This window comes from Physella acuta, unplaced genomic scaffold (genome assembly GCF_028476545.2).
Source record: "Physella acuta isolate Inbredline_101_S28 unplaced genomic scaffold, ASM2847654v3 ptg000958l, whole genome shotgun sequence".
Classification (NCBI taxonomy): domain Eukaryota; kingdom Metazoa; phylum Mollusca; class Gastropoda; family Physidae; genus Physella; species Physella acuta.
Window position 1 is genome coordinate 313,076 of NW_026732475.1, and position 27,636 is coordinate 340,711.

Here is a 27,636-nt window from a genome sequence, read left to right on the forward strand (position 1 = left end):
CGTAGCGAGGTCGGGTGTCACCCAGTGCGGCACTTAATGGCGTAGCGACACTTCCCGGGGACAAACTTTCAATTTTCAATTTGCACCCCCCCCCTCAAACTTTCGATTTACACCCCCCCCCCCCCCCGTCAAACTTTCGATTTGCACCTCTTAAAACACTATTTATCATTTGTCTCTCTATATTTTGCTATTTTTTGCCTTGGTGTCACCCCCCTAAATGGTGTCACCCGGTGCGGTCCGCACCCCCCCCGCCCCCCCCCCCCCCTCGCTACGCCTCTGTATCCAAGTATGGCCAGAGTAATATTTATTTTAAAAATATTTCGATGCATTCGTAATGCAATTTTAACTTTTTAAATTCTTAAAATAGGTTTATGTTAAAGGCTGATTGATTTAAACTCTATAACGCATATGAGAATTTAGATCTAAAATTTAAAAGACCTAAAGTAATGCATTTTTAAAGTAAAAAAAAGTATTTTTTTCAAAGTAGTATACTGTCCGAAAATTTAAAAATTTAAAAAAAAATTGGACTTACGCATTAAGAAAAATACAAGATGACGTCAATTTATAAATTAAATCAATAAGAGAATTAGAAACACCTGGAGATTCAAAGTATTAATGTGAGTTATTTGTGTATCTGATTTATTGATGTATAAATTTGAATTATTGGTGTATAAATTAGAATTATTAGTGTATAAATTTGAATTATTAGTGTATAAATTTGAATTATTAGTGTATAAAATTTGAATTATTAGTGTATAAATTTGAATTATTAGTGTATAAAATTTGAAGTGTAGAAATTTGAATTATTAGTGTATTGATCAAAAATAGTTTACAAGTTGTACTCAACCAACGCATCAACAAGGCGTGCCAGTCTTTATATAATAAATACAGAAATTGACTTTGAAAAAAATTATAATGAGCTGAACCAAAATTTAAAGTTTAAAAATAATTTGTACACAAGAGTTGGGTGTTAACATGGGTCCCCAAACTCAAGCCATGGCGGACAAAGCACGACAGACGGAGACGTTAATTCAAATAACAGCCTGTACAAATGTAGGTAGACATAGATCTAGATTTTAACTGAAAATGAAAGAGACGAAAGAAGTGTTTGGAATTCTGAAATTAAAACATTTTAAAATTTTAAATCAGTCTTTTTGAATTTGAGTCAGAGAATATAGGTCTACATATTTTTTTAAAATAGTATTTGTTCTGATCAAAAATTGTTTGAGTTTGAAACATAAAGATAATATAGATTGGTGCACTCAAAACTAAGATGTACATTTTTATTCACATAAAATGTTAAGTTCATACCATTAGGTGTGTTATGTGGAAAGTAGTTTAACGGAACTTACAACAGAACCTCAATGGAAACTTCATGACTAAGTCTTTACTTACAAAAATCTAAACAGATTTTAGAAATTGAATACACATCAATACATTTTAGACATTTTACAGAAAATTACTCTGAAAATGGGTAGGTTTTTAAATTAATAAATTATTTAACAGATATTAGAAAAATGTCAAAAAATTATTTTGTAATCCGCACGTAATGAAAAAGCTTATAAAATGTAGTTTGGTGTTTATACTACAGAACGTAAAAAAAAGTTATGGAAACTTATAATTAAGATGTGAACAAATGAAACAACAATAACTAGACTTTTGGAAGATTTAATGAGATAATCGTAACAAGACTTCAGAAAGATTCAACATGGAATAATTATAACTAGACTTCAGAAAGATTGAATGAGACAATAATAACAAGACTTTAGAAAGATTCATGAGATAATAATAACAAGACTTTAGAAAGATTGAATAAGACAATAATAACTAGACTTTAGAAAGACTAAATGAGACAATAACTAGACTTTTGAAAATTAATAGAATATCCAAACGAGAAGTAAAAAAAAATTGAGATAATTAGAGAGGGCAAGTTTAGATCGAGAATTTAACACTTACAGATAGTTTAAATATAGACAATCATTTAGACATATAGATAATTAGAAATACAAATTTAAAACCATAAAAGTAGACATGTTAAAAGACTCTAAATGAAATTTAGACAAAGTTAGAAATACGGATAACTAATTTTAGACCTCTAGAAATTTGGACAGAGATATATAGATAACTAGACATTTAGAAATATAGAATAAAAATATGTTAGTCAAGCAGATATTATATGAAGGCCTACATTTAAGTATAAAATAAATAAATAATAAACAGTTATATATAAAACAGGAAGAGTAAATCCAAAAACAAAATCAAGAATGATATTTAGAGATGTATGTATAAATAAATACTATAAAAAAATACACGTATTGAATTTCGGATGGGAAAATTAAAATATAAAAACCTAAAATGTATCAGGAAACAAAGATAGATATAGTTACAACAACAAAGCCGGATAAACACTCTTGCAAAATCACCCAATCGATACATGCGTCAATGATAGATCGCATACACAAACTCTAAACATGTACACAAACAATAGTCAGTATGTCAAATACCTAAACATGTCATGTAATATGTGTTGCAATATGTGTATGTTTGCCTAGTAGTGTCACGAGGCGGGAGCGAGGGGTGTGGACCGCACTGGGGGTGGGGGGGGGGTCACCAACCAAAGGGGGTGTCACTATCCAACGGGGTGACGCCAAAACGAAAAGTAGCAAATTTCAATGATAAAGTCTGCATTTTCCAGTTTGTTAAATAGATCAGTAAACATTATATACATCATTAGACACAGAGTGACACCATATGTGAAGGGGGGGGGGGGGGGGGGAAACACCATATAAGATGGGGGGGGGGCACACACACCATATGTAATGGGAGGGGGAGACACACCAATATGCCTATACTTTTAGTACATCGGTGCGGAGAGGGGTGACACCCTGGGTTACCTGAGAGGGTGTTACCCGATCTAGTGACGCCACAGTGTATGATTAAGTCGATGTTCGACATGAAGTTGACCATTAAAATGTCATCACACAATAAAACGAGATTTTATTCCATGCAATCAGCCGGAAAATTAATTTACAGATACCGCCACTATGACTACGCAGAAATAAAGTTAAAATAAATTATAATTAGTTTATACCTAATTAACCACATTACCTACTCATTAATCCCCTTACTCCCCACTGGTCCAGTAACGATGCCTCGTTAAAATACCGTCATGGTTGAACAAGTCTAGTGTGAAAATCCAAATATCAAATCTACAACTACACCTAGCATAGACCTACAAACACTTTTGTACAAATCTAAAATCTACAAATACATCTTGCACTAATCTTGAATCTACCGATACACCATGTACTAATCTAAAATCTACTAATAGACCTTGCACTAATCTAAAATCTACCAATATACCTAGTACACCTACCCAAATTTTTGGATATAAATATAAAACAATGTGTATAGTTAAAAATCGTTCAGTGAAGTGAAATTTATACCAGGTAAAATATATTGCTGTTAAATATTTAAGGCTTAATTAGTTACTAAATTAAACAGTCCTTTACGCAGTATCGCAATGCAAAGCTGCTGGAGAAAATATCAAAAATAAAATATCCCAAAAGAAAGTACTAGTTCAATAATTCAGCAAAAATATTCCTGACTTCATATCCCGGAAATTTTTTTCCTAAATACATATCGCAGGAAAAATAAAAACAACTTCAGATACATATACAGAAAAATATTCCTAAATTAATATCCCGGAAATATTTTTTTCCTAAATTCAAATCCCGGAAAAAAATAGGATAAAAGTCCTCAGGTAATAACCCAGTCCATCTATCGTAGTACCTATATGGCTTCTGCGGAAAATACAACACAGATACAATATGTCAAGACTTCTCTGTCCCAGATTAAAAACACCTTGATATTATCCCAGATTCAATATACCATAATCTTATCCCAGTTTAAATATACAATGATTTAATCCCAGATTAAATATACCAATATTTAATCCCAGATTAAATATCACGATATTATCCAATATTAAATATACCTTGATATTATACCAATATTAAATATACCTTGATATCACCCCAAATTAAAGATACTACGATCTTATCCCAAATATACCCTGATATTATCCCAAATTAATATACCTTGATATTATCTCAAATTAAATATACCACGATATTATCTCAAATCTTATCCCAGATCAAATATACCCCGATATTATCCCAGATTACATATTCTACCTTGATATTTTCCCTGATAAAATATCGTACGATCTTATCCTAGATAAATTATATCACGAACTTATCCCAGATTAAATATACCAAGTTATTATCGCAGATTAAATATACAAAGATATACCCGGAACAAATACATCACTAGTAAATCTCACTCACGTATGTTGTAGACGTAGCATAGAGTAGGCTTCATAGCGAACGTCAGCTACATAATTATTATGTTATACATTAAGTAAAATCCACTTCGCTAATTATCTTTTATTAATTGCATGGCGGTGCTAAATCAAGAATAATTTACCTAATTTATCTACGAAATAATTTTTACCTTCTTTCAATTGTACAGCGTTGCTAATCAAATCCAACACAAAAATATAGTTAACATAATTTAGAAATACAATTACGTCACGAACCTTGTATAAAATATAGATGGAAGGCCTGCCTAGCTTTATCTATAGATATCTACAGATATTATCATCTCATCATCGCCAAGGCCCATATAATATTCTCTTTAGATATAATTAGAACATTTAATAGTGGTCCATCTAATTACATCTATAAATATAATTGAGATATCTATGTTTTGGCATTAAGCAAATCACCGAAGACGACTGTCTATTAATCAATAATTATTAATCTCCTCATAAATATGCATATGTCCAGGAATCAACTAATGGTATCATTCGCTCAGCACCTCCCACTATTTTACTAACACGCCTCCGTGTATTGTAATCTTTATAACAGAGGCGTAGCGAGGGGGGGGGGGGGGAGTGGGTACATATGTCCCCGGGCGCCGACCCAAGGGGCGCCAAAATAGGTTGGAAAAAAAATTAAAAGCTTATTTTAGCTGCAGTTTTGAATTATAAACTAAAAATAATATATGGGGGAGGGGCGCCAAATTGAAAGTTTTGTCCCCGGGCGCCGGGAGGGGTCGCTACGCCTCTGCTTTATAAATGCATCTTTCTATCTGCAAATAAAAAAAAGTATCCACTCTCATCATTAGATTATTGAAAATATGTGTGTAGAACAAGAGATCAACAGTGAGCGTCACCATAGGTTCACTGTAAACCAGCGACGCCCTGTTTTGGACACGAACCTACAGCCTCTAGAGATACATGTTATGTTCCCTACCGCCCGACCACGGAGACTCATCAAGTGAAAGTTGACACGGCCGGGTATTCCGTGTGGAAGAGATCACGTGAACACTTAAAAATAACTTTCGTATGAGTTCTTGTGTGAAATGCAAGTCTCTAGTCACATCACCCACTACATTAAAATCTCTTGAAAACTTCCTATAGATCTAGATCTGGTTCTGCGCATATATTTTTTAACTGAATTGTGTACACAATTCATCTAAAGGTATTTCAACATATAATCTTCATAGGTAGTTATTTATAAATGTATTTATATTAATATTTTTTAAACATGTTTTCTTGTTACTATTATAATTAACAATTAATTGTATAAACAATTTATCTAAAGGTATTTCAACATATAATCTTCCTATGTAGCCTATTTATAACTAGGTGTTATACTAATATTTTAAACCATGTGTTGTTACTATTATAATAAATATTAATTTTATAAACAATTTATCTAAAGGTATTTTCAGCATATAATCTTCCTAGGTAGTTATTTATAAAAAAGTGTTTATATTAATATTTTAAAACAAGTATTGTTACGGTTATAATTAATGTACCTGGTGTATACTTATATTTATTGTGAGCAGTTGACCCCTTAGTTACCTTTACTAATATACCAGGTAACCTACTTTTAATTGTTATCATTAATTAATATATCAGGTAGCCTACTTTTGATTGTTATCATTATAATTTTTTGTACCTTATCGTTAATTCTGTTCATTACATGAAAACTGAAATAGATTAGTCAAATTTAGAATTAATATTTTTTATTATTTTAATATCTTATTAATATTTTAATTTAATACGACATCTAATGAAAGACGTAATTTTTTAAAAACAAATCTGTTTACCAAAGTAATGACTATTTTAAAAATAAAATTATGTTTAGAGCCTAATAATTTGTTAGATTGGAAGAAGCTCGTAGTCTCATACACGTTTAAGAATTAGTGAGATTAACTGGGAATATGTTAGATTCACAATGCCTCAGAGATTTAATTAAGTAGATCTACTAAATTAATTACTTCTCTGTTGTTACTTACTGCCGCGTTTATAGATTGAATTGCCTACAAATTGAGTAGTATTCTAATGATAATATTTTATTAGCTGGTATTAAAGTTATTGTATTTTATGCTAGCCGAATGACATTAATTAAAAGCTTTAATTAATAGTAAAGGTTTGAATTAACAACTCAAATTTTTAGAATGTAAGGATTTAATGTGCGAAACTCACAGAAATTAGCCGAGTTCTTGCATTACACACCAAAGACCTCAATCTAACACTAAAAGATCTTTTTCTTTTAAGTCTGTCAATTAAGATTTAACTGTATTAGTAAAGAGGACCTTATCTAAGAACAGAAGACGCTTTCTAGTAATAAAGACCTACTATTTTAGCAATAAAGACATTGTCTAAACGCCAGACACCTATTCAAATGAGCAACAAAGACCTACTCGCATCAACAACGAATATCTGCTTTGCATCAACAACAAAGACCCGCTTTTATCGTAAACTTCAGAAGAAAAAACCGGCTGATTTCATATGCACCCAGAACAAATAACTTAAATCAGCATAAAAAACTAGAAACGGTTTTTGTACGGGCGTTAATTGTGTGAGAACAAAGATTAAAGGGGTGAATGTTCAACCAGAAGGCCATTTTACTTTTAGTATGTGGGTAAGTAACTATCAGTACCTAGCTATTACTATCAGTACCTAGCTAACTTTATCAGTACCTAGCTAACACTATCAATACCTAGCTAACTTTATCAGTACCTAGCTAACACTATCAGTACCTAGCTAACACTATCAGTATCTAGCTAACACTATCAGTACCTAGCTAACACTATCAGTACCTAGCTAACACTATCAGTACCTAGCTAACACTATCAGTACCTAGCTAGCAGTACCTAACTAACACTATCAGTACCTAGCTAACACTATCAGTACCTAGCTATCAGTACCTAGCTAACACTATCAGTACCTAGCTAACACTATCAGTACTTAGCTAACACTATCAATACCTAGCTAACACTATCACCTAGCTAACACTATCAGTACCTAGCTAACACTATCAGTACCTAGCTAACACTATCAACACCTAGCTAACACTATCAGTACCTAGCTAACACTACCAGTACCTACCTAACACTATCAACACCTAGCTAACACTACCAGTACCTACCTAACACTATCAACACCCAGCTAACACTATCAGTACCTAGCTAACACTACCAGTACCAACCTAACACTATCAACACCTAGCTAACACTATCAGTACCTAGCTAACACTATCAGTACCTAGCTAACACTATCAGTACCTAGCTAACACTATCAGTATCTAGCTATCAGTACCTAGCTAACACTATCAGTACCTAGCTAACACTATCAGTACTTAGCTAACACTATCAACACCTAGCTAACACTATCAGTACCTAGCTAACACTATCAGTACCTAGCTAACACTATCAACACCTAGCTAACACTATCAGTACCTAGCTAACACTATCAGTACCTAGCTAACACTATCAGTACCTAGTTAACACTTTCAGTATATAGCTAACACTATCAACACCTAGCTATCAGTACCTAGCTAACACTATCAGTACCTAGCTAACACTATCAGTACCTAGCTATCAGTACCTAGCTAACACTATCAGTACCTAGCTAACACTATCAGTACCTAGCTAACACTATCTAGCTAACACTATCAGTACCTAGCTAACACTATCAGTACCTAGCTAACACTATCAGTACCTAGCTAACACTATCAACACCTAGCTAACACTATCAGTACCTAGCTAACACTACCAGTACCTAGCTAACACTATCAGTACCTAGCTAACACTATCAGTACCTAGCTATCAGTACCTAGCTAACACTATCAGTACCTAGCTATCAGTACCTAGCTAACACTATCAGTACCTAGCTAACACTATCAGTACGTAGCTGTCAGTACCTAGCTAACACTATCAGTACCTAGCTAACACTATTAGTACCTAGCTAACACTATCAGTACCTAGCTAACACTATCAGTACCTAGCTACCAGTACCCAGCTATCAGTACCTAGCTATCAGTACCTAGCCAACACTATTAATACCTAGCCAACACTATTAATACCTAGCCAACACTATTAATACCTAGCCAACACTATTAATACCTAGCCAACACTATTAATACCTAGCCAACACTATTAATACCTAGCTAACACTATCAGTACCTAGCTAACACTATCAATATCTAGCTAACACTATCAATATCTAGCTAACACTAATATTACCTAGCTAACACTATCAGTATATAGAGTCCTTTCATATGACGTCACGTCCGTTCGTGATACCTACGCCCGCCGCCACAGTGGTGTACACAAGACGTAAACACAATCAGCTGTTCGCCAGCGCTGGACGTGTTCACCAGCGCTGGACGCGTTCACTGTATGTAAAGAACCGTACCCGCGGAAAAGGAAAAATACGTTAAAAAACTTGAACTCTTAGGAATTGAAGATCCTTATACTGTTATTGACAGTTTCGTATAAATAAATATGTGGACAAAATTTCTAAATAAAAATACTGTTAGTAATACTGTTTGCGTTTAGAGTTAAAGTAGCCGAATCTGATCAAATGCAGTTCTCGATACTTTGTTTCATGTAAGGACAGTAAAATAATAAACTTCATTTTAATTATAAAAGATAACTATTAATAAAACAAATATGCTCGACCTTCACAAATACTAATAGTTAAAGACAAAGTCAAAAGTAATATTATAGGCTAATAAGAATAACAAGATCTAATAGTAGGCTTATACCTGGCTCCGCTGGGTAGACATAGAATCTAGAATCTACTTCTTTACTTAAATTTAATTACTTTAGATCTACATTCGATTCAAAATACACCCATAATAAATCAAAAGTAGTCATAATCAGTGTTTCTTCCAGACTTTTTTCTCCGGGGGGGCACTTGAAATCTTCGGGGGGGCGGTAAACTTTCTTCGGGGGGGGGCGGACACTGTTAAAAGTATATATTTTCTATATAAATTATATAAATTTCATTTCGTTCGGGGGGGCGGTAAAAATTTTTCGGGGGGGCTTCGCCCCCCCGAAGAGATGCCTGGAAGAAACTCTGGTCATAATAGGCCTAATAAAGCATTTAATTGTCTCTAAGATCTAAAATCTCGCTCTATTATCTAATCATTTTTTTAGCAAACGAAATTTTCTGAAATTGAAATAGATTATATGACTAGACTTAGATCTAGAATCTGCTACTTAAATTAAATTGTAAAAACTTTATACAAGCATGTAGTTGATATTATTGTAGTAGAAGGCTTTAATACATTACTAAGGCCTACCTACTTTGTTGTCTTTTTACAGCAATATGTATCTGATACTGGACTGAGTTTAATTAAATTCAAATTCATATCTAGTAATTGGTCTACTAAGTTTTTGTAGCCTAGTAGTACAATCTAGATCATACCAGCCAACAACAAATAACCACATTATTATTATTAGGTTAATGATTAGGCTAATTTTTTTTTTAAATCCACTGTTTATAAAAGAAACAAATCAAGCTAGAAACATTATAAGTGAGATGGTTTAGAATAATAACAATGGACCCAGTCTACAATTGATACAATTGCAGGTCTACATAGGGCCTACAGTCTAGTAGTTTACAGTAGGCACCTAGTGTGTAGCTAGTATACTAGTGTGTAGCTGTCCAGAGTTAAGATTCTTAATGCCTTAATGCTTTCCCCTGATAAGCCGTGTGTGCTATAAATGACATAACATGACACCGAGGTGAGAAGTGTTGAGGGGAGAGCAGTGGGACTTTCCCCTTTGTTCTCCCTGCTGGGCCCTGAGGGTCAAAATTATATAAGAAATACTATCTCTGTGGGGCTGGGTATCACGGAGTTGAGACATTTTCAGGGGAGGGCAGGGCAGACTCCTCTTTGGTTTTATTGTGGGCTAGATACAGGTGGGGGCAGCCATCATGACGGTTGAACGTCAGTATTAATGTGTCTGATTACTTCCCTGCTGGATTATAAGGGTCTTAAATTGTATAACATGCTACCCAGATTGGTTATTACCCATGGATTATATTAGCCGTTGTAGTGTGGGTTTTGTAGGAGTTAAGTGGTCTCACGTTTGCTACAGTAGATAACCTATAATATATTACTGCATTTGATCAGCTTCGTCTACTTAAACTCTAAACGCAAACGGTATTACTAACAGTATTTTTATTTAGAAATTTCGGCCACATATTTATATTATCCACGAAACTGTCAATAACTGTATAAGGATCTTCAATTCCTAAGAGTTCAAGTTTTTAAACATATTTTTCCTTTTCCGCGGGCGCGATTCTTTACATACGGTGAACACGTCCAGCGCTGGTGAACACGTCCAGCGCTGGCGAACAGCTGATTGTGTTTACGTCTGATGTACACCACTGTGGCGGCGGGCGTAGGTATCACGTGATTTAGGTCACGTGTTTGCAAGGACTCTATTGCTAACAGACACTGTCAGTACCTAGCTAACACTATCACTTTCTAGCTATCATTATCTAGCTATTACTATTAGTACTTAGCTATTACTAACAGTATCTAGATATACATACCTAGCAATCAGTATCTAGCTATCGGTATTTAGCGGTCAGTACCTAGCTATTAGTATCTAGCTATCAATACCTAGCAATCAGTATTTAGCTATCATCAGTATATGGCTATCCATACCTAACCTTCAGTACCTCGAGTTAACTAAGTTACTTGAAATCAGGATCTAGCTATCAATACCTAGCAATCAGTATCTAGCTATAAGTATATAGCCATCAGTATATCGAGTTCACTAACAGTTACTTGAAATCAGGATCTAGCTATCACAACGTAGCAATCAGTACCAAGCTATCAACATCAAGCTACCATTATCTTGCAATCAGTGCCTATTAATCAGCACCTAGATTTATTGGAATTAATAATTAGTCCTATAACTAGAAACATATTTACATTTTTGTGTTACTTTTTGCCTCTGAGACCTATCACTAGTCAACAAAGCTTATATTACATTTTTTCATTACATTAGTCTTGAAATGGACGAAGCCATAACACGGCAAAGGTCACGAAATATTCCATTTTTTGTCTCAAATTTTTAAAATAATAAAAGAAATTACCAATGCAATAATAACAATTTTAACAGCCAAAGACAATTATTTTAATGTCACTATCGTCACTTATAGCTATTATTGAACATGATTTATCGCGGCTAAACATAAAATACAAACTGGTAAGTCAAAGACATAAATGTATCAGTCTGGTATTCGATTTGCTAATGTGGACTAAATTAATGGTTTTACGATTTGCTTATGTTGACTAAATTAATGGTTTTACGATTTGCTTATTATGTGGACTAAATTAATGGTTTTACGATTTGCTTATGTTGACTAAATTAATGGTTTTACGATTTGCTTATGTTGACTAAATTAATGGTTTTACGATTTGCTTATTATGTGGACTAAATTAATGGTTTTACGATTTGCTTATGTTGACTAAATTAATGGTTTTACGATTTGCTTATGTGGACTAAATTAATGGTTTTACGATTTGCTTATGTGGACTAAATTAATGGTTTTACGATTTGCTAATGTGGACTAAATTAATGGTTTTACGATTTTGCACATTAGGCCAGTAGCATCATAATGTTGGGGTGATGGGAGGGTGGTGGGGTACGGACTGCACCAGGTGTCACCATTAAAAGAGGGGGAGGGGTGACACCAAATCAAAAAATAGTAAAATGTACTGTTAAGACTATGTTTTTACCCAGTTAAAATAATAAAATAAAAGGGAGAAGGGTGACACTAAACCGAAAATGTTTAAATGTTGAAAGTTTGAAGGCGTGGGGGAGGGGTGGAGTTGACACTCTTTTACCGCACAGGGTGACACCCGAACTACTGACGCCACTACGTTTGTTCGCAACATTTCAAGATTATTTATTGTTTACATTTTTTAAAATCGCTAGTATTTTTATTTAAAAACAAATTAATTATTGAAGTATGGAATACTGCGAATATTAACACTATTATACAGTTTAAAAAAAAAGGAGAGAGTAGATTCTTTAAAATTATTTTATTTATTGTAAAAATAAATTAGAACACAAATTAAATCTTACCTATAGCGGTTAAAACAATAACAATACTGACGATCACAAAACTCTTTTTAAACAACCGACGTGGTAAACATATTGCTGTTGTATGTAGGCTCACTACTTATTCTATGCTATCATTATAGGTATGAATCCTGTAGGCGTGTATATATATATATATATATATATATATATATATATATATATATATATATATATATATATATATATATATATCAACACACTAGTCAGAGAGAGAGTTTGCTAACGTATTGGTTAATTAGAATTAGCTAGGCTCAAGCTGTTCATGTCATTATGTCGTATTTCGTTCACGTCGTTATGTCGTAGTTTGTCCCACAAGTCAAATATGATTGGCTACAGCAGGTCTGACCCCGGCTGTTACAGGTCTATGTTAGACCCCTACAGATGTAACAGCTCAGCCCCCCCCCCCCCCGATGTAGTAGGTCCACGTTAGACCCCTACAGATCCAATATGTCATACCCCCTACTGATGCAACAGTTCAGGCCATCCCCCTTACTCATGTATTAGGTCCACGTTAGACCCCTGCTGAGACCAGAGCCCTGATGTTGAGGTCAGACCCCTGCTACTGCGGCCTACAACATAAGTTGTACCAGTGTTTCTTCCACACTTTTTTCTCCGGGGAGGCACTTGAAATTTTCGGGGGGGGGGGGGGGGGGGGGCGCGGTAGACTTTCTTCGAGGGGGGGACACTGTTAAAAGTATATATTTTCTATATAAATTATATAAATTTCATTTCGTTCGGGGGGGGGAGGGGGCGGCGGTAGAATTTTTTCGGGGGGCTTCGCCCCCCCCCCCCGAAGAGATGCCTGGAAGAAACTCTGAGTAGTACAAGTATTTTGTTACACCAAAAAGCACCCTTGCATCACCTTGTAAGAAGCGTGTTTGAAAAAAAAAAACCAAAAATGTAAAACAGTTGGGAATATTTTAACAGATTATTTTTAATATTTTAATTGAATTTTTTTTTAAGTGCATGGTAAAAATTAATATAGTAATATAGTAGAAAAATAATATACTGATATAGAAAAAATATTGTGATATAGCAAAAAACATTATACTGATATAGTAAAAATGATGTAGTTATATAGTAAAAATAATATAGATAATATTTTTGAAAAATAATATAGAGAATATTTTTGAAAAATAATATAGTTATACTGTAAAAAATAGTATAGTGATATAGGCCTAATAAAAATATTATAGTGATATAATAAAAATAATATCGTGAACGTTTTTAAAAAAGAATACAGTTATACTGTAAAAAATAATATAGTGATATAGTAAAGAAAATAATAGTAATATTGTAAAGATAAAATAAAGTGATATAGTAAAAAAATTATAAAGTGATATAATAAAATGATATAGTTTCATAGTCAAAAAATAATATAGTGATGCTGTAAAAAATAATATAGTGTTATAGTAAATCAAATAATAGTAATATTGTAAAAATATAATAAAGTGATATAGTAAAAAATTATAGAGTGATATAGTTAAAAATTATATAGTGATATAATAAAAAAAATATAGTGATCTAGTAAAAAAATAATATAGTGGTATTGTAAAAAAATATAGTGTTATAGTAAATAAAATGATAGTAATATTGTAAAAATATAATAAAGTGATATATTAAAAATGTATAGAGTGATATAGTAAAAAATTATATAGTGATATAATAAAAAATAATATAGTGATCTAGTAAAAAAGAATATAATGCTATAGAAAAAAAATATAGTGATATAGTAAAAAATATACTGGTATTGTAAAAAATAGTATAGTGTCTTTTGTAAAAACATATAGATCTATAGTGTTATAGTAAATAAAATAATAGTAATATTTTAAAAATATAATAAAGTGATATAGTAAAAAAATGTATAGTGAAATAGCAAAAAATTATGTAGTGATATAATAAAAAAATAAAATAGTGATATAGTAAAAATAATATAGTGAAACAGAAAAAATAATATAGTGATGTAGTAAAAAATAATATAGTGATTTTGTAAAAATAGTATAGTGATATAGTAAAAAAATAATGTATTGATATAGTATAAGAATAATATAGTGATATTAAGTGATATAGTAAAAATATAATAGTGTTATGGTAAAATATAGTTAAATAGTAAAAATAAATATAGAAATGTAGTAAAAAATAAAATAGTGATGTAGTAAATATATAATGTTGTGATATGGTAACAATATAATGTAGTATTATAGTAAAAAAATAATATGATAATTTTGTAAAAATATGATAGTGATATAGTAAAACATAATAGAGTGATATAGTCAAAAAACTACAGTGAAATATTTATAAAAAATATAATATAACGATATGGAATAAAGTACATTATAATATAGTGATATAATAAAATAATAATAATATAGTGATATTGTAAAAATAGTAAAGTGATATAGTTTTTTAAAAATCGTGATATAGTTAAAAATAGTGTGATATATTTTAAAAATTGTGATATAGTTTTAAAAAAAAGTGTGATATAGTTTAAAAAAGAAATTGTGATAAAATTTAAAAAAGAAATTGTGATAAAGTTTAAAAAAAATTGTGATAAAGTTTAACAATAAACAACAGTCGTTTGCTGAAGACCACGCTAAACGCAAACACCTGAAGACAATTATAACTAGGTTATGCATACATAGTTAGTTACTTAATTCTATTTTCAATATTAAAAATAAATCATGTATTCCCCTATTTGCTTGATAAAACCTGTTACGACCTCTGGTCATTGACTACTCAAAAAATGGCCAGACTGTGATTTACTTTCCCGTAATTTAAAGTTAATGCGAAAGTGAAATGATGAAAATCTTAAAACAGATTTTGTCCCAATGTTTTCTATAACAGTGTTAGTTTTTTTATTCTTAAACCAACGAGACAGCCTACTCGTTTGGCTAAACAAATCAAAAAATTATTTCAAGACAAAGTATGTAGATCTAGATAGGTATCTCATGTAAACGGTTGATGACTTAAAGTCCAGTTGTGACTTTCAGACAACAGATTTTAAAGAAACAGATTTTTCATGGAAAATAATTACGATCTAGTATCTAGATAAATAGATATATTTTATATTTCAAGACATAAATATAAAGACGGATATTTCATATTAAATATTTACAACAAAGTATCTAGATAATTAAATATATATTTCAAAACGTAAATGTAAAGACGGATATTTCATGCTTAATTTAAGACCAAATAGTTAGATGCATATACCAGTTAATTATGTAAGACGTTATATATCTAAAAAAAACATTGTAAAGAAAACTATCTAGAGAGATATTTCAAACAGAATATTAACACAATCGCATTATATTTTAAAATTAGCGTAGATAATAACTTAATAGAAATCTGGAATACAAAGAGGCTAGGTTTATATTACACAAACAGATTGTATCAAAGTAGATATGTCAGGTCAGAATTAATTATAATCTTACTTTGTCACTTATAGGGTCACTAGACACTGTCCCTTCATATGCCGAGGTCTCTGAAGCAGATGAACTCTACTTCACCTGCCACATGCGTCCTGGGCATTAAAGGCAATAGATGATGATGAGGTACTACATGACCTAAGTGAGACTAACAAAGACTTATAATCTCACTTATAGACACTACACGTCACCCAAAGTGAGACAGATGAGACCGAAATTGACTTAAAGTCTAACTATTTCACTTATAGACTCACCAATAACCCAAAGTAAATCTCAGGTATAAATGCTGATTGAGTGTAAAGCGAGAAAATGAAAACCATTGCGGTCAACGCCTATTGACTTGACCAAACTACCAACTGGGAGATAAGGACTGGTGTCACGGTGTATATGTCCAGAATAACCAGGACAAGAGTATCTCTGGTTATAGACGATAAAATAGCCAATTGATTACTGAAGATAAGGACCGGCGTGTATAGCCAATCAGAATGCTCAAAGACGAGTAAATAATTTCTATCACCAACACCAACCATCTTGTTAACATCAGGCGTAAGTTCGCGTAACTTGCATTTTTCACCACCACGTTCAATTCACTCATACAGTTTTTACTTGAGATATTTTTCTACTTAGGTTTTGTCTGAACTAAAACATTTGAGTGAATTCCAGGTAACCAATTTGTGAAAATTTTCCTTGACATCTCTAATATGGCTCAAATATTTTGTCTCTTGGTACTTTTTCTGATATTTAAATTCGTCACAGATGGTTTTTTTTTATTATCAGATAGTAGGAGATAGTTAATTTATATTTGAATATTTTGTTCTGAAGAATTATGTTTTGAAATTCTTTTAAATTAAGATTTAATTTTTTTTATACATCTCGATCCGACATAATTATTACGTCGTGAAATATTTTGTCTGGAAAGAATAATATTTTTAAAGATATATTTTATTTGAAAGATATTTTGTTCAAATACATTTTTAATATATAATACTTCAGATATTTTGTATTCAGATATTGCATGTTAAGATAATTACTATGTATTGTCTCGAGTAGTATATGTATTTTCCCGTGTGATATTTAGTATCACCTGCGACATTTAGTTTGAATATTTCCTTACGTTTTAAAACTGAGGTTTAGTCAAGGCATCTGACACAATTTGAATCTGATTTTGGTGGATATAAAAATTATTCTCCCATGACCAACATTTTATTCCCCGGTTTAACGTTGTAAATGCTTGGATATGTTTCTGTATTTTTAGCTTTTTAAATATATCCCCTCAAGCTAAGTAGATAGAACAGTTAAATACCATACAATCAATAATTGAAAAAGGGCGTATCTTAACAGTCAAGGGTGGTGGAGGGGGAGGGGGGGATAAGGGAGGGAGGGGTAGGTATTGTAAAAGAGATTCATACTGGCCATTTCAGTTTTCTTGTTGTTATCAAAGAAAAGTTTTTTTATAGTGTCAGATGGTTTAGTTTTATAAATGGTCTGGTATGAGAGCCAATTAGAAACAAAACATTAAGGCTGACGCTAATTACCATATGTAATATGTCATGTGGATGTCATGTGGATGTCATGTGGATCTCACTTGGTTAGAATATTCTGGGACGAAATGTGTAAGTCATAATATGTTAACGACATATTATATTTAGGACAAACCATTTTAAAGGACAAAACGTGTATAATTATGTTTAGGAAAAAATATCTATAGGATAAATTATCTAGGACAAAATATATTTAGGACAAAAAAATGTTTAAGACAAAATATCTGAGACAAAATATCTGAGTCAAAATATCTTTAGGACAAAATATCTGAGACAAAATGTTTGAGACAAAATATCTGAGACAAAATATCTGAGACAAAATATCTGAGACAAATTATCTGAAACAAAATATCTTTAGGACAAAATAACTGAGACAAAATATCTGAGACAAAATATCTTTAGGACAAAATATCTGAGACAAAATGTTTGAGACAAAATATCTGAGACAAAATATCTGAGACAAAATATCTGAGACAAATTATCTGAAACAAAATATCTTTAGGACAAAATAACTGAGACAAAATATCTGAGACAAATATCTGAGACAAAATATCTGAAACAAAATATCTTTAGGACAAAATATCTGAGTAAAAATATCCGAGACAAATTATCTGAAACAAAATATCTGAGACAAAATATCTAAGACAAAATATCTTTAGGACAAAATATCTGAGACAAAATATCTAAGACAAAATATCTAAGACAAAATATATTTAGGACAAAATATCTGAGACAAAATATCTTTAGGACAAAATATCTGAGACAAAATATCTGAGAAAAATATCTTAAGAAAAAAATATCTGAGATAAAATATATGTAAGACAAAATATCTGAGACAAAATATCTTTAGGACAAAATATGTGAGACAAAATAACTGAGACAAAATATCTGAGACAAAATATCTGAGACAAAATATCTTCAGGACAAAAATATATAAAGCAAAATATCTGAGACAAAGTATCTCATGATGAAATGTTACAATATAAAATATGGCATACAAAATTTCTCATACGAAATGTTAAAATATCTCTACCAGCCAGTAGCAAGGAAAACGAACTACATGAAAAGTACGCAGACAAAATATTTTAAGACATAATATCTCAGGATGAAAATATCTCTGAACAAGTAGGCCTATCTCAAATTAAACGTATTGCAAGACAACTTATCTCACTTAAATATCTGAGATAGATTATATCAAAGAAAATACTTTAGACAAAATTTTATTTAACAAGATATTTCAAAGAATAATATCTAAGACAAAAAAAAATCTCAAGATCATATTACTAATAAAAACATACCTCAAGATTAGATTACTTATAGAATCAGAACATATCTCAAAATGTTATTACTAATACAACATATCTCAAGATTATATTACTCATAGAATTAGAAAACATCGCAAAATTTCATTATACAACATATCTCAAAAATATATCACTCATAGAATTAGAAAACATCGCAAAATTTCATTATACAACATATCTCAAGAATATATTACGCATACATCATAACTCAGACAAAATATTTCAGACAAGATATATCAATACAACTTATCTTTAGACAAATTTCCTCAGAGAAGAGATAACCTACCCAACACAAATATCTGGAACAAAAAATCTCCAAAAATAAAGTACTCGAGACAAAAAGTCTTCGGACAAAATTACAGACTAACTATCTAAAGACGATTTTTAATATCTCTAGAAAACAACTACTGAAGACAAAATGTCGAAAGACAAAATATATCAAACGAAAGACCTTAGTTAAAACATTTCGAGACTAAGAGTCTCAGACAAACTGTCTCAAATGAAATTTCGCAGACAATATATTTGAAGACTATCTCAGACACAATATTACAAGAGAAAATTACGAGGAAAAATCTATCAAAACTAAGAACTAGAACAGAATAATTCAATACATTGTAATTTAAGACTATCTCAGATTTGACATTAATTGACGCAGATTAAATACCTAAGGTCTCAAGGCAAAATAGCATACACAATAGATCTGGAAAAATATCTCAAAATAAATATTTAGTAAAATGTAATTGGTTAAAATATTTATAGTTCTGCTTTTTCTTATTTGTTATTGCTTCATTAAAAAAATTACTGGTTAAACTTAAGCATGAAAGTTATTTTTTTTCCAAAGCTGAGATTTAAGTATATTTTTACCAGAACTACGCACATCAATATGTGATAAACAGCTGTACATATACCATTATTTCAACTGCCTTAATTCTTGCTTTTTGGCGGTACATGAATCATTTGAGTTGAGAAAATTTCTGGGTATCGCTAACGGAAACTAAGCTCATTATCTTCGTCCGGATTTGATTTGATTTTAATGCAGTTTAGTCCGGTTTTAATTTCGGTTGTAGGTTTGTACCCTTGAGGCTAAGGCTTGTCTGATGTCAGTTGTAGGTTTGTCTCCTTAAGGCATAAATGTCTTCGGTTTCAGTTGTAGGTTTGTCTCCTTGATGCAAAGGCTTATTTGATTTCAGTTGTAGGTTTGTGTCCCTGAGGCATAAATGTCTTCGGTTTTGGTTGTAGGTTTGTCAACTAGGGTGTAGGTTTGATTAATTTTTATATTAGGTTTGTTCACTAAGGTATAGCTTTGTCTAATTTTGTATGTAGATTTGTCCACATGTATCTTTAGGTTTTTCCAATTTTCATTGTAGATTTTTCAAATTTTGGTTGCAGATTTGTCCAATTTTGGTTGTATTTATTTTCAATAATGGTTGTAGATTTTCCCAATTTTGGTTGTAGATTTGTTTCAAATTTTTGTTGCAGATTTGTCAAATTTTGGTTGCTATTATTTTCAATTTTCTTTGTAGATTTGTCCAATTTTGGTTGTAGATTTGTCCAATTTTGGCTGTAGATTTGTCCAATTTTGGTTAAATGATTTGTCCAATTTTTGTTGTATTTTATTCCTAATTTGGGTTGTAGATTTGTAGCTCTCCCAATTTTGGTTGTACGTTTGTTCACTTTGTCTCACTCAGTATTTGTTTTTTTCTTCACTCTCCTTTTATTTTTTTCTATTATCTTACATATTTTGTGTTTTAATTCCTTACATGACAAATATGTTTATTTTTATATTAGAGAAATATAAACATACGTTTGTCTATTCTCAATTGGTCTACTTACTTTATACATAGTTCGTCTTTCTTATCAAATTATATCTTTAATACTGTAGTGGTATCACAATTTGAACACTACAGCAAATGTAATAATTAAAGTTTTAATATTCTATGCAGTACGACATGCCTGACTTCCTCATTATAGATTTTCAATGTGTACTTATTTGAGAACAATTTGTTAACAATAACATGTTTTTAGCTAAGCATCTCGGGTGAAGCATGATTGTCAAAGCAATGATAGTACTTTCGCTGATTCATTCGTCTATAATTTAAAATAAATTACATACATTTTCAGAAGTCAGCTAAGTCCATTGCAAACTTAAAAAGAAAGAAACAGGTTTCACTAAAACACACACATATATATTCATATATATATATATATATATATATATATATATATATATATATATATATATATATATATATATATATATAAACTTATATACAAGTAGGTTACCCACAGTCAGCATGCTCTAATGTTAGACCACCCATATATAATTATGTTGATGTTTAAAATATATCAAAACTGTGCTAACTTGTTTCGTTTAAGTTTATTGTATGTAGTTCTCAAGATATCGTGATATTTCTATAGATAATGTGTAAGTATAGAGAGAAAATACCAGCAGATGGTGTAGTGCCTAGCCGGCTAAACCTGACAATTCAAAATGGCCGCGTCCCTACTAGACACGTGTCGTTACAGCGCTGTGTTTAAAAAGTACAAGATTAAGGACCCTGCATATTTATGCATCACAGAGGACGAGTCCTATCTCATACAAGGTTATAGAATATTTCCAGACCCATCCTACAGATTCTACACCGTACAAGGTTATAGAATATTTTAGACCTAGTCTACAGATTCTACACCATACAAGGTTATAGAATATTTTAGACCTAGTCTACAGATTCTACACCATACAAGGTTATAGAATATTTTAGACCCAGCCTACGGATTCTACACTATTCTATGAACAGCCATCCCCAAAACTTCTTTTCTAACGGAGTTACGAAATGGTAGGATTTTAAATAGATTACAGATGACACGAGTTATATTTTAGAGAAAACTACAGAGTACATATTCGCAAGGACCCACTACAAATCCTTATGTTAAGTTTAGAAAATAAACTGTAATCTAGTAGTATCAGTGTATTCACCGAAGTAGCCCAAGCAGAAAAGTCGCTAAAATAAAAATTACGAAAAGTCTACACTCCTCAAAAGGCTACCATCCCCTGCAACACAATATAAAATATTATAAGATTGCAGTGGCGTGGACAAATCAGCCAGGGCCCGTGGACAAAGACAGGCCTTTACCCCCCCCCCCCCCCCGAACATACACAAAATTGTGTGGTAATCGGGGCTGCAGATAGATCAAAAGCAGGGGAAATAAGTGACACTCTTTAATGCAGTTCTGTAAAATTTTCAATTATTTCTGTCCAATTTTATAATTTTACTAAATAATATACTTTTATTATATTATAAAAAAGCTGTTCGCTATTTAACCTAAAAACATTTTCCCTTTTTTATAAATTTAAATATATTTTTAAAACATAAGCTATAAATTTAAACCATTACGGAAGTTGACAGAAGCTAAATTAAAATTAAAACAGAGTACTACAATGATTGCTACCTGTCCATAATGAAATCAAAAATTCGCAATTTTCAAATTTCTTATCTTACGCTTGATCAATTATGAAGATTATTCTTATCCCTCCAATTATAACTACATCTACTTGTAGTGTATGAATCTACTATGTTTATTACAAAACAGCAGTTTAAAGATTTGTGTTTAACAATATATTATTATTATATGGGCTGGACCACACATCTCTTTGAAATACTAGTAAGTTTAAAAAGTGCTAGATTTATTAACACAGCCCCCCCCCCGGGGGGGGGGGGGGGTGCTGGAGCATCAGGGTCCCCTGCATCTTATCCATCTTGGTAATATGGTCGTTACGCCATTGCCTCTGTGTATAATAAAATTGCAACTATCCGTACCCCCTCACTGTGTATAATAAAATGGCAACCATCACGACCACCTCTGTGTATAATAAAATTGCAACCATCACTACTCCTCACTGTGTATAATAAAATGGCAACTATCCGTACCCCTCACTCACTGTGTATAATAAAATTGCAACCATCACTACTCCTCACTGTCTATAATAAAATTGCAACCATCCGTACCCCTCACTGTGTATAATAAAATGGCAACCAACACGACCACCTCTGTGTGAACTATAGTGTTAGCTATCCTTGCTATTCTTTTACTCAGACATAAAAAAACATTTTCATCAAACATGTAAATAGCCCACCACGGCTACAGGCTATATATTAACTGCTGTTTCGTGCAGTAAAGGCAATTAAGCAATTACATGTAACGGTAATTATTTTAGTGTAGCTTTCTAGCCCTTCGATAATTACAGACTATTCGATTTCCAGTTTAAATGTTACAACATAAAAAACAACAGGATCACTACAGATTTACATGAAAACAAAAGACGAATAGAAACATTTTTAAAGTACCAAATGAAACATAATAAAAGAAGTTTTATTTTGTTTAAAAATAAAGAGAAAAAAATCCAGCAGTTGGTAATAAAATCATTTAATTCCATTTTATTTTCCAGGAAACAAAATACAGTCAGTAGAACAACACGAAGATAATTTTCACTGGGCACAGTTTTCTATAAACTACCGCAGAAAATTTTTCAGAAGACAGTCACTATTTAGTCAAAAGTTTTAGAAGACAGTCAATATTTAGTCATAAAGTAGAAACTATTTAGTCAAAAGGCAATGACAATTTTCATAATGTAGACACTATTTAGTTAAATGACATTTTCAGACAACAGACACTATTTAGTCAAAACACAATGATAATTTTCATAAAGCAGACACTATTTAGTTGAATGACAATTTTCATAAAGCAGATTTAGTTAAATGACAACTTTCAGAAAACAGACACTATTTAGTCAAAAGGCAATGACAATTTTCATAAAGCAGACACTATTTAGTCAAAAGGCAATGACAATTTTCATAAAGCAGATTTAGTTAAATTACAACTTTCAGAAAACAGACACTATTTAGTCAAAAGACAATCACAATCTTTAAAAGGTATACAATATTATCCCGAAAACCGACCATTTTTGCAGATTAAACATGAGTTCTCAGACCAAAAAAAATTACCAGCGACATGCAATCCGAGGCAGCTAATCAACAAGATACGCGCAGTGTCCCTTCACAATCCTTATCTTCTAATACTCTAAAACGCTAACCAGTCTTTTGTTTTGACACTGGATTAACCCTGCCTTTCTTTTCTCTTCCTTATAATCTAATTTCAGCTAATTTTAAAAAAAAGCACAGAATAGCCTACCGGTGCATAGACCGACGTCAAAGAAGCACACTTTAAAGGACTTAATATAATCAAGTTCAAAGCTAGTCCGGCTCGCCCAGATACGCCCCTGGTAGATAAACACGTCAGGGGAGAGGCGGTTTCCGTATCAGTGCGGCACCGTTTTCCCGCCTTTGCTATCAAATCGATCAGCGAGTCACGTGACAAAAAAGCCTAGAACTTTTTGACGAAACGAAATTCTAAAACTATTTGAAGAGGAATACCTACAAACTATTTGACGAAGCGAAATTCTAGAACTATTTGACGAGAAATGCCTACAAAACATTTGACGAAACGAAATTCTAGAACTATTTGACGAAACGAAATTCTAGAACTATTTGACGAAGCGAAATTCTAAAACTATTTGACGAGAAATACCTACAAAATATATGAAGGAAACCGCTAAACAAATTTTTTATTGGCAAAGACCGAAACTACTTAACAAAACCCTAAAAATATTCACAGATGAATTGTGATTTGGATTTCAAGTGGTGTGGGGCATCCGCTGTGTGGTGGAACTGTGGTGTGGGGTTGTAGAGAAGCCCCCCTCCCCCCACTTTCCCCTCTAGATATCTACAACTACGCCACTAGAGCATAGGGCATATGGCATCCGCCTCTGGGTTGGGGTATATAAATGTATGTATGGGGGACGTGTTTGTGGGGTTTGTGTGGGTGGTGTGAGTGTGTGAGAGTGTAAAACAAATTAATATGTCTGAAGGTTAACAGACCCACACCACCAACCTACATGTATGAGCTTTATGTCTTCACATATTAGTGCTATTTATGGGTTCACATACTATCGCCATCATTCTTTGTAAACAGTCACACATAGTTTAATAAATAAAATTTATAAAAGGGGTTTTCAATTTTGGTATTCTAAAACCGACCCTTGCCACCCCTGATATTTTAACATTTAATAACTGTACAACCTATGTATTACGTGTATTACGAACACAAGGAACTATATTTTTCTCTTTTTCAATCAAACTGCACATGCAGTCTAACGTTGTATAATACTCAGTAGGCGTTGAGGTGTTGTAGACTTATTTCAGTCCCTCCACTGTAGTCAAAGACCCAGACTTCATACGTTTCTTTAGAATTACCTTACCGCGGTAACTATACATATGCAAATGATTGTTTATTTAAAAAGAATCATGCCAGACTATAGAACACAATTTCAAATGAACCCCCACCCACCCAAACCCCGACGCAATCGGCGCCCTTGTATAGATAACTGTAAAAGTTAGCAAAATTTGTGATAAATTTATCACAAAAGTAAGTAGATGGTAATAGTTTATATAAAACTGGTAGTTAGAATCACTGTGGGTAAAATCCCTGAAATTATATCATGTTAAGGTTATACATAAAATTGTCAGGTTATACAAAAAAATTGCCTGATTATACATAGAATTTTCAGGTTTTAAAAAGAATTGTAAAGTTATATATTTTTATAGAGAATTGTAAGGTCATGCAGATGGTTGCAGTTTATACAAAGAGTTGACAGGCTATACATTGGAATGTCAGGTTTTACAAATGGTTGCAGTTTATACAAAGGGTTGACATGTTATACAGTTATACAAAGGTTTGTCAGGTTATACACAGGGTTGTCAGGCTATACAATTACATAAAAGGTTGTAAGGTCATACAAAGTGTTGTCATGTTATACAAAGGGTTGTCAGGTTTTACAAATGGTTGCAGTTTATACAAAGGGATGTCAGGTTATATACAGGGTTGTCAGGTTATACACAGGGTTGTCAGGTTATACACAGGGTTGTCGTGTTATACATAGAGTGACGAAATGTCAACCTTGCACAGCTCGTATACAGTGGACCTCTACAGAGAACATTAGATATGTCACAGCTGCTTTCATTAACAAAACAACAAAGGATATCTTAACACAGAATTTGACTTTTAAATGTACATTATGTAAAGGGCATATATATATATATATATATATATATATATATATATATATATATATAAATATATATATATATATATATATATATATATATACATATATATATATATATTTATTTATTTGTATGTATATATATATGTGTGTGTATGTGTACTTAATTTGAACTACTGATTAGTTAAAAGTTAATTTTAGTTAATTGTACATTTTTCTCAGTTGGACATATTTGCTAATCTATTTCTTAACGGTAAATATTTGATAACGGTAATATTTGTTAACTACACAGTAGATGTACACATAGTGCAACATTTGTTATCTGCTCATAACGGTTAACTATAATAAACAATTTTATACATTTTAACCAGATAACATATAATAAACGTAGATGTACAGTCTATAGCCAACACAATTAGTATTTAGGCTATATTCTCAAACTATTTCCAGAAGAATTTAATTAAATTATTTTACGGTCGAAATAAAGTATTTTATTGCTAGAAAACAGAATAACTTTAACCCTGTTTTTAATGTTCTTGTTTTAGTCAAATAAAATTAGTTTTATAAAACCACTAACCCGTCGTAAACCATTTAAAATATTCGCGCCTAAATTTGAAACTCCTTCTGCGAACGCTAATCAATTTGGCGAACGTTACGTGCTATGCCTTGTTTTTAAAAAAAAATGAATTAACGAATCACAAATGAAACTAACATTCCCAGCACGATAGTCTGTTCATCTACTAAAATTTAAACAGAGGTAAAACAATGGAACTAGTACGAACACACGTTCAAGCTAGCAGTTTAAAAAAAAAACTATTACCAGTTTGAAACATCGACATACCATCATCAAGCATCGTTCTGCTTGCCTCCATGTTCTCACATAAATTATATACGTCAGCGTTCAGCCATCGATTGAGCTAGGCCTAGCCGAACTAGCTAAACTAGAATTGCGGCGTGCAGGTTCCTTTCCCCCTCCTCCCTTTCCCCCCTTGCACGCCAACCGCCATTGGAAAAAAAATTGAATAACCTCTCGAATAGTGATCATAAGATACTCACCTATTTAGCAGAATAGCGGCAAACGTATCGCGCGAATTACCAGTCATGTCGACTGGATAGGTTTTAAATTAGCATATCAATGCAGAGATAAACGTCTGCTAGTTGGAGTTCAGCCAAGTTTTTTTTTTTTTCGCGTTACAAATTTAAAAAAAAAAATACTTTATTACAAGAATGTTAGAAGATTAGTTCAAGTTTTTTTTAAAAGTCTAACTTTTCGTAGCCGGCAGAGGGCGGACGATAGACCAGTGTTTGTTTTGTACAATTCTAACACACGCCGCGCCCAAAATGGCGAAAAGAAGGCGATTCACTCGCCTGTCTAGGTCAGCCTGACATAGACACTGACGTAGGCACCTGCCTCATTTGCATGTGGGAAATCGGAGGGTCGACCCACAATGGCGTCGTGACCTCTAGCCGAATGGGCGGAGTTACGCCGCGAGAGGGCTGGTGGGTCCCGCTCGCTGGTTGGTCGATATCATTATATCTTACGTGGCTTTCGTCATCTGTGTTAGCCACCGTATTATCATTCTTTTATTTTTGAATGGCGGGCATGGGAGAAACGGGCGAGGAAAGACTCAACATAAAAACCGTTAAAAATAGATTAAAAAAAAAAAACACAACACTGCAGCGGCCGAAGCGTCTGGCGGTGTGTTCAGCATGTGTCATCGTCTGGACCGGCCAGACGTCACTCTCACGTAATG

General features: G+C 32.3%; 1 long non-coding RNA gene across 2 annotated transcripts in view; it reads right to left on the reverse strand.

Moving 5' to 3' along the window:
- Window positions 1-27,252, reverse strand: part of LOC131953832 (uncharacterized) — a 70,496-nt gene extending 43,244 nt beyond the window's left edge. The window contains exons 1-2 of one of the 2 annotated variants that reach the window (XR_009388691.1): window positions 26,703-26,879; window positions 20,876-20,906 (exon numbers count right to left, since the gene is read on the reverse strand). This is a non-coding gene — a long non-coding RNA (uncharacterized LOC131953832). Of the gene's footprint in view, window positions 1-20,875; window positions 20,907-26,702; window positions 26,880-26,938 lie in introns of those variants that run through there. The other variant, XR_009388692.1, reaches the window with a different exon arrangement.
- Between the last annotated feature and the right edge of the window lie 384 nt (window positions 27,253-27,636).